Raw genomic sequence first — 8,568 nt, 5'->3', positions numbered from 1 at the left:
GTCCAATTGCACTTATCTCCCAAGATTCTTCACACCCCAACTGAATTCATAACTCTTTTTTTTTTTTTAAGATTTACTTATTTATTTATTTAATGTATATGAGTACACCATTGCTCTCTTCAGACACACCAGAAGAGGGCATCAGACCCCATCGCAGATGGTTGTGAGCCAGCATGTGGTTGCTGGGAATTAAACTCAGGACCTCTGGAAGAGCAGTCAGTGATCTTAATCACTGAGCCATCTCTCCAGCCCGAATTTATAACTCTTATCAATGTCATCCATGTGCCCAACAGAGAGACTCAGTCCTCTCACCCCTAATCCATAAGGAATGCCACTGTCACCGTAGGAATGTTGCCTCCAATTTTCAATCCACAGGTTCATTCTAGTCCACAAACCAAACTCCATGTATATATCTCGCACCGGAACCCCTGAAATAGTAGTCTCTAGAATACTTGTATCACAAAACAAGCAAATAAACAAAAACTGCACCCTAAAACACCGAGGAATATTCTTGGGCTAGCGGCCCCTGAGCTAACTCAGACAGTAAAATTGGTGCAGGGTAAACAGACACAATTGACAAGCTCTGATTGGCCAGGAGAATAGGTTACAGATTCGAGGTCTCTTTTTATTTTAGGCTTAGAGCTCTCTGAAAATGTAGTTTAAAGATAGGGGGGTCATACAGGGTACAGCCCTGGAGGGATAGAACTCAGTAAATATGATAGATTGGCTGAAACAAACTTTTCCTACTGTATAGTGTAGATGATGAAACAATAAAAGAAATTATGGTACAAGAAGCTACATATTAATATTTGTTATTCGTAAAAAGACCGATTCAGATAGTTTCTGTTTGTCTGGATCGCTTTAAAACTACAAACACTGGGGCTGAAGAGATGGCTCAGCAGTTAAGAGCACTGACTGTTCTTCCAGCAACCACATGGTGGCTCACGACCATCTGTAATGGGATCCGACGCCCTCTTCTGGCGTGTCTGAAGACAGCAACGGTGTTCTCACATACATATACAAAACAAAACCAACAAACAACAAAAACAAAAAAACCCTACAAACACTGCCAGCCTAAAAGCGGGCTGTCATAAAAAAAAAAAATGTGTTTGCTTTGGAGGATACGCTCTTTAGAATCTTCAAACCGGAGATATAAGGCCGATAAGAATATACATCTGTTCTGTTTATGTTTTTCTAACTGTAACTTAGCTTGTAACCCTGCACAGGTAATGAAAAATCAAACACATAATCTGAACCACGAGGATAATCATTAGATTGTCATTGTTCTGTGGAACTTGTATAAATAAAGAAGCATCTGGTTTCCAGTCAGTTAGAGCCATAGAGGTCTGATTGGTAGTCAGAGACGCGCTTTTCCTCACCAGTGCTCCTGACTCCGTCCCTCCCTCCCTTCCCTGGCTCCTCTCAGGCCCAGCCAGCCCCGCCCCCTCCCAGAAGGCTTCAGCCATGTGTCTCTTGGCTTTAAATTTGGGATCCTCTTAACTTCAGCCTCCCTGTTGCTGGGATTTACAGTGTTTGCCACCGCTTTCGGCTAAGAATTTTTTAAAACAGTGTCACCTGCAACCAAGTTGTTAAGAAATGGGTTATTTGCTTTTCCTGGGGCTGTCCAGAGGATCAAATCAAGGGCATTTTGGGGTTGCTAATTTTGCTTTTTAATTTTTAAAATTTATTTTTCTTTCATTGTACTTATTTTATCTTGAGTCATGGTCTCTCTACACAGCACTGGCTGTCCTGGAACTTTGTAGACCAGGCTAGCTTCAAACTCAGAGATCTGCCTTCCTGGCTCTGCCTACTGTGTACTGGGATTATAGGCGTGCACCACCATGCCCTGCATTTGGATGCTATTTTGGATGTGCTTTAAGCAGAAGACTGAGTATGGAGGGCAGAAAATGGCTGAGTCCACAATCCGCAGCCTCCAGAAATGTAGTTGGCACAGAAATAATTATGGCTCATTCTTGCAGGAGGCTTGCTTGACTTGTGAGGAGCTAACTGAGGATACAACAAAGGTGTGAGGTGACTAGATACTCCACCTGTGGGCTTGGCAGGCCTTTGGGACCACTCTCTGGTAAAAGAAAAAAAAAAAAGTCATTTAGGCTGGACTGGTAACATATTTCCAAGCAAAGTACTTTTTTTTTTCCCCTCCTTTTCATTTCAGGGCCAAATGGGATAATTTTAAGGTTGTGGTCATAAGACTAAGCAATCTCTGGTCTGAGGTATTGCAGGTAGACCGGGTTGCACTTAGTACCTGGCCTGCTTGTTCATCCCCTCTCTAAGTGATATTACTAGAGGACCATTTATATATTTCAACACCAGTTAACCAACATTACTCTGAAAATGTACATTCAGTAGACAACTTGAAGTTAGCAAAAAAAAAAAAATTTTTTTTTGAAGTATTTTATACTTGGAATTAATGTACTTTTAAGTACTTGTTTGTCATGGGAGATCTTGATGCCATTTCTTTTAAAAACTTGAAAAGCTAAAACTATATACTCATTTCCAAAACTGTACTACATCTGTACTTAAAGCTCACTAAGACAAGTCCTATAGATAGCAATAGCTAACGTGATGTTTTAACGTTTGGTACCCATGCAAACACAGGAAGACGGTAACCATTTTCCCCCCATTGGATAAGCCTCAGAGAGATTTGGTTCTTTTGCAGAGCCACAGATCTCCTAACAAGCTGTCAACACTGACATCTAAGGAGGTGAATTTATATTGTCAGCTTGAGGTCAGTCTGTTCTTAGGCTTTGTAGCAAGGTAGCATCCTGTCAGGTTATGGTGGTAGAGGTAGGTGGATCTTCTGTAAGGTGGAAGCCAACCCGGTCTATAGAGGGAGTTCCAGGCCAGTGAAGAGCTGCATAGTAAGACCCAGTCTCACAAAGTAAATAATCCAAACAAAAGCCAAACAACTCAGCCTTTGGTTTCTATGATGGCACCTATTTCTCACAACTTTCCTCTTTCCTCTGGGTCCCTTGCCCTTGGAGATGATAGAAATGGACCCTGCACATGTGAGTAAAGGGTTTACACTCTTTACCCACCTCAGTTACTCCCAGATGGCTTTAGTACCCCCATATAGGGAAAAGTGTGGGCTGGAAAGATAGCTCAGCAGGTGAGAGCATACCCTACTCTTACAGAGAACCAGAGTCTGATTCTTAGCACCAAGATCAGGTGGCTTACAATTGCCTGTAGCTCCACTCCAGGAGAGCCAATGCCCCCTTTTGATCTCCACAGGCACCTGCATGTGCCTGACACAGACACACAGATGTATTAGTCAGGGTTTTCTAGAGTCACAGAACTTATGGGATGTCTCTATATATTAAGGGAATTTATTTTAATGACTTAATCTGCAGTACAACTAACCCAACAATTGGCAGCTGTGAATGGGAAGTCTAAGAATCTTGGAATTGCTCTGTCCCATGAGGCTAGTTGTTTCAGCTGGTCTTCTGTATAAACTGGAATCCTGAAGAAGTAAGTTCCAACAGATGTGCTGGCATGTAAGTACAGGCAAGAAGAGTGAGCATTCCTTCCTTCTTGCATCATCCTTATGTAGGCCTCCAGCAGAAGGAATGGCCCAGATTAATAGTGTATATCACCACACCTAGTTTTGTACCAGACTGACCTTGAACTCAGAGATAGGCTTGCCTCAGTCTCCTGAGATTAAACGTGTTTTCTACCTTGGCTGGGCCTAAACATTTCATCACCACTCTTGTCTCAACATCTGGATCAAAAGAATGTGTTATCCCATGTTTGTTTTCTTTACCTGAACTATGTATTGTTTTTACATGTAAAGGTATTGGGGAATACACTGTTTTTCTTAGTTATTCACTAAAAGAAAAATAGAATGCAATCCTGTTGTAATTTGTATGCTGCTTGAAAGATTATGCTGGGATATATAAACTGTAGGAGAAAAAATAAAGTTGTTAGAATATGTTTGTCAAAGCTTTTCTCCATCCACAAAACGTGTATGTAAGGTGATTGGAGTTTTGCTCTATCCATTCAATGTGTGAATGTGTATATGTCTATCTGTCTGACTGTATGCATGTATGTATATATGTGTATGTGTGAAGTTGTTGGAGCTTTGTTCCATCAAGTGTGTGTGTATGTGTGTATGTGTGTATGTATGTATTCCAGGTATCATATGGACATTTTTTGGTACCTCAGGTGAGTAGAGTCACATAGTATCTCTTTGTATATTTCACTTGGGATAATGTCCGTAAGGTTCAGTGTACAGACAGCTTTTAGTGTATCTTTGTTGTTGATGATTTATATTTTTGGAAAGATCTCACCTTGTAGCCCAGGCTGGCAGTCCTTCAGCCTTTCAAGTGCCGGGGATATGGGTACAAACGGTTATTTGAAACCCTGCTTTCATTTTTTTCCCCCAGTGTATATTTTGAAAAGGAAGCACTGGGACATGGTGGTTTATACAGGGTCTCTCCACATAGCCCTAGCTGTCCTGGAACTCACTATGTAGACCAGGCTGTCCTCAAACTCACAGTGTCCTGCCTTGCCTCACCAGAGCTGGGATTAAAGCCATGGATGACTGGCTACTCCTGGATTACATAATGTGTTTTTAAGTTTTTCAGAGAAACTCTTTTTCCTAGTTCAAGAGTGTTCAAGATTTTCAACTTAACCTATGTCCTTGATAACACTTCATTTTCTAGTTCTCTCTCTCTCTCTCTCTCTCTCTCTCTCTCTCTCTCTCTCTCTCTGTGTGTGTGTGTGGACGTTTCTGTTTATATATTGGTAATGGTTAGTTATGTAGCACACATTTTCTTGTGCTTATTAGGATCTGTATTTATTTAAAGGTTGTCACAACTTATTTGAAGGCTTGTTTGTATTTTTATTTATGTATTTGGGTTTGGCTATGCTCACATGAGTGCAGGTGCCCACAGAGACCAGAAGGGGTGTCAGTTCCCTTGGAGCTAGAGTTAAGATTGCTGTGAGGTGCCTTGTGGGTCCTGGGAATCAAACCTGGATCCTCTGCAAAAGCTACAAGTGCGGTAAAACATCAACCCATCTCTCCAGCACTTTGGTTTTCAATGTTGAATTGGAAGAATTAAAAAAAATATTCTAGATGTTAACCCTGTATTATATATATGCTTGTCAAATGTTTTTCTTGTCCATGGCTTACCTTTTTGTTCTACTATGTCCTTTGATGAAGTTTCTAGTTTCTATGCAGTCTAGCTATATTTACTTTTATCTTTTGATAGTATGTCCATTATCAAATCTAACGCCATGACGCCTTTTTCCTGTGCCTTTGGTTTTTGTTTTTGTCAATTTTCTCTCTCTCTCTCTCTCTCTCTCTCTCTGTCTCTCTCTCTCTCTGTCTCTCTGTCTCTCTGTCTCTCTCCCTCTCCCCTCTCCGTATCTTTTTTTTTTTTTTCTGGTTATTACAGACAGGGTTTCTCTATGTAGCCCTGGCTGTCCTGGAACTAGCTCTGTAGACCAGGCTGGGCTCAAACTCAGAGATCCACCTGCTTCTGCCTCTGGAGTGCCAGGATTAAAGGCGTGCCACTACACCCAATGTAACTCTTGTTATTACTGCCATGGTTGCACTTGAATTCTTGGATGCCAGACATCCTCCTGCCTCAGCCTCCTGAGTATCTGGGTCTCCAGGTGTACACGATTGTTTTATATAACATTGTTTCTGGACTGAATTTCATTTTATTTAAGATGTTAGGTTAGATGTTTGATGCATTGTTATCCGATCTTGTTTTCTAAGCACCACTTTAAAAAAAAAACACGTTCAGTTTTATATAAAAAACCTTATCTTGCTGGGCGTGGTGGCGCACGCCTTTAATCCCAGCACTTGGGAGGCAGAGGCAGGCGGATTTCTGAGTTCGAGGCCAGCCTGGTCTACAGAGTGAGTTCTAGGACAGCCAGGACTACACAGAGAAACCTTGTCTCGAAAACACACACACACACACACACACACACACACACACACACACACACACACAAAACAACCCACCTTATCTTCCTCTTCCCCCACCCCCCAGTCCAATGCTGACCTCTTCAACCCTGACTTAGGGGGAAGCAGCCCATGCACATGAATAAAAAGGCTTAATTGCTTGCTTTAATTAATTTGGCCATGATGATTTGGATTGGTAGTCTTTTCCTCCTATCTTTGGGATTACCACTACCTAGCTATTAGAAAGACTCATTGCATACAAATTGTCAGGACTTGAGGAACCGGTACCTGATATACTCCAGGAAGAAATCTGAAAACACACAGCTTCTTAGAACAGAAGCTAGTAACTTGTTAAAAACTTAGAACATGAGCTAGAGAGGGCAGTCGGGGGCTGTTTATAAGTACTTGTGGAGGAGGACCTAGGTTTGATTCCCAGCTCACAGAGCAGCTCAGAATCGTATGTAACTAGAATCCAGAGGTATCTAATGTCCTTTTCTGCCTTCCAACCCTGCAGGCACCATTCGGGAGGAACTCCTGCCATCAAGGCCCACTCTTCACTCTCTTCCTTCATGAAGGGCCCATCTGGAACCAACGTTTGAGGATTCTCCACCTAACGTACTCCACTGACCACCTTTTTAGTTATTCCCAGCTCAAACTGGTTTTGTTTGTTTTTTAAAGGTTCATGTATTTATTTTATGTACGTGAGTACACTGTCACTGTCTTCAGACACAGCAGAAGAGGGCATCAGATCCCATTACAGATGGTTGTGAGCCACCATGTGGTTGCTAGGAATTGAACTCAGGACCTCTGGAAGAGCAGTCATCTCTCCAGCCCCAGCTCGAACTGTTATTTGAGATATTTGAGCTCCCCCCCCCCCTTTTTTTTTTGGTGCTTCTTAGTCTTGTTATAAATAAAAGGGAGCCAGGCTTAGTGGAGCCCACAGGACTCGGGAGACAGAGGCAGCCGAAGAGGCCAGGAGGTTTCTGAGAGTTCAAAGTCAGCCTGATCTACGTAGTGAGTTCTAGGATAGTCAGAGCTACATAGAGAGACCTATCTTTTTAAGAAATCAAAATAAATATGTAAAACAGAAATGAAAGGAGTTGGAGACTGGTGAGGAGAAGGCTCAGTACTCACTTCTCCTCCAGATAACCAAGTTCAGCTCCCAGCGCCTATGCTGAGTGGCTCACAATTGCCTGTTAACTGCAACTCCAGGGGCTCCAAGGCCGCTTACCACTAGAGATCTGATTGCTTTGCTGATTTGCTTTGCTCAACCTCTGTGGCCTACATCCATTACCCCCCTGGATTAATTCACTGGATTTACCATCTTACAGATCTCTCCACCCTCGCCACCCAAACGCCAGCCTGATTTACAATATGCAGCTTTGGAAAACTTTGAGAAATACCTTTAATCTCTCCTTTACACAAAATCTCGTCTGTCCAACTGTGCCTTCACAATGAAAGATCAGCCCTTTGGGTGTACCGAGCAGTTTTCCCGCTATGTAAACAAGAGGCAGTAGGCATGGACTGTGAACTCAGACCCACTTGCAGGCTTTGCATGTTCAAGACCCCTGAGAGTATCACACTCCAGCACACACGTGAACAAAATGGCTCAACGGGTACAAGCCACCACAACAAAGCCTGATGGGAACACCTCGGCATGGGCCTGTCAGGCACCCCTCACCACATTATATTTCATCACAATAGAGCAAATTCCAGGACAGCCAAGGCTACACAGAGAAACTCTATTTTGAAAAACCAACCAGCCAGCCAACCTCCAGAAGCCACATGGTGGAAGGAGAAAACTGATGCCTGTAAGATGTTCTCTGACCTTCACAGATTCAGGCAGGCACAGCCCACACAACACATACTACAGTGCAACTTTTTAAAAAATGGGGGTAGAATAGGGGCAGGAATGGATCACTCACTATCTGAGACCCCCACCCTGTGCTCCTAGATCATTAGAACCCAAGGCAGCCTAGAAATCAGGTAGGCCCTGGGCTGTATGGTATTCACCTTATCCATGGCAACCTGCTAGCTGCTGCCATGATACTCTGGAGTAGGGGAGTGGGGGGGGGGGGGTGCACAAAGACTTTGCAGTCTCTGTGTAGACCTGAAGTAGGTCATACCATCTGTGTGCCAAAGGACAGGATCTCTATCTACTTGTCCCTAACCGGCCTGGCCAACGCAGTGTGAAAATAGTTTCCCACACACAGACCCAACTTACGGGACCTTTGAAAGGGATCACCAACATTCAACGCCTAAAGTCCAGCCCAACTGTGTTTGTAATGATGGAAACACCCATTGTCAGCGGTTTAGCCTTTGCATCTTTTGCCTTAGTCTCTTGGAATAATATAGTTCACAAAGACTTCACTCTGGGGCTGGAGAGATGGCTCAGAGGTTAAGAGCACTGACTGCTCTTCCAGAGATCCTAAGTTCAATTCCCAGCCACCACATGGTGGCTCACAATCATTCGTAATGAGACCTGGTGCCCTCTTCTGGCCTGTAGGCATACATGCAGGCAGAATGCTGTATGCAAATAAATCTTTAAACAAACAAACAAACAAACAAACAAGCAAAGGAACAAAACAAAGGAATTCACTCCGGAGTCCAGGACACAGAGTCAGGGATGAAAGATGGAG

At 43.1% G+C, this 8,568-nt stretch overlaps 1 long non-coding RNA gene across 1 annotated transcript in view; it reads left to right on the top strand.

Moving 5' to 3' along the window:
- The window catches only part of LOC143440781 (uncharacterized), a 20,791-nt gene extending 12,813 nt beyond the window's left edge, over nt 1-7,978 (top strand). The window contains exon 3 of the long non-coding RNA XR_013108196.1: nt 6,444-7,978. This is a non-coding gene — a long non-coding RNA (uncharacterized LOC143440781). The remainder of the gene's footprint in view (nt 1-6,443) is intronic.
- The last annotated feature ends 590 nt before the right edge of the window (nt 7,979-8,568 follow it).

This window comes from Arvicanthis niloticus, chromosome 30 (assembly GCF_011762505.2).
Source record: "Arvicanthis niloticus isolate mArvNil1 chromosome 30, mArvNil1.pat.X, whole genome shotgun sequence".
NCBI lineage: Eukaryota > Metazoa > Chordata > Mammalia > Rodentia > Muridae > Arvicanthis > Arvicanthis niloticus.
This window is presented reverse-complemented; position numbering and strand designations above follow the sequence as displayed.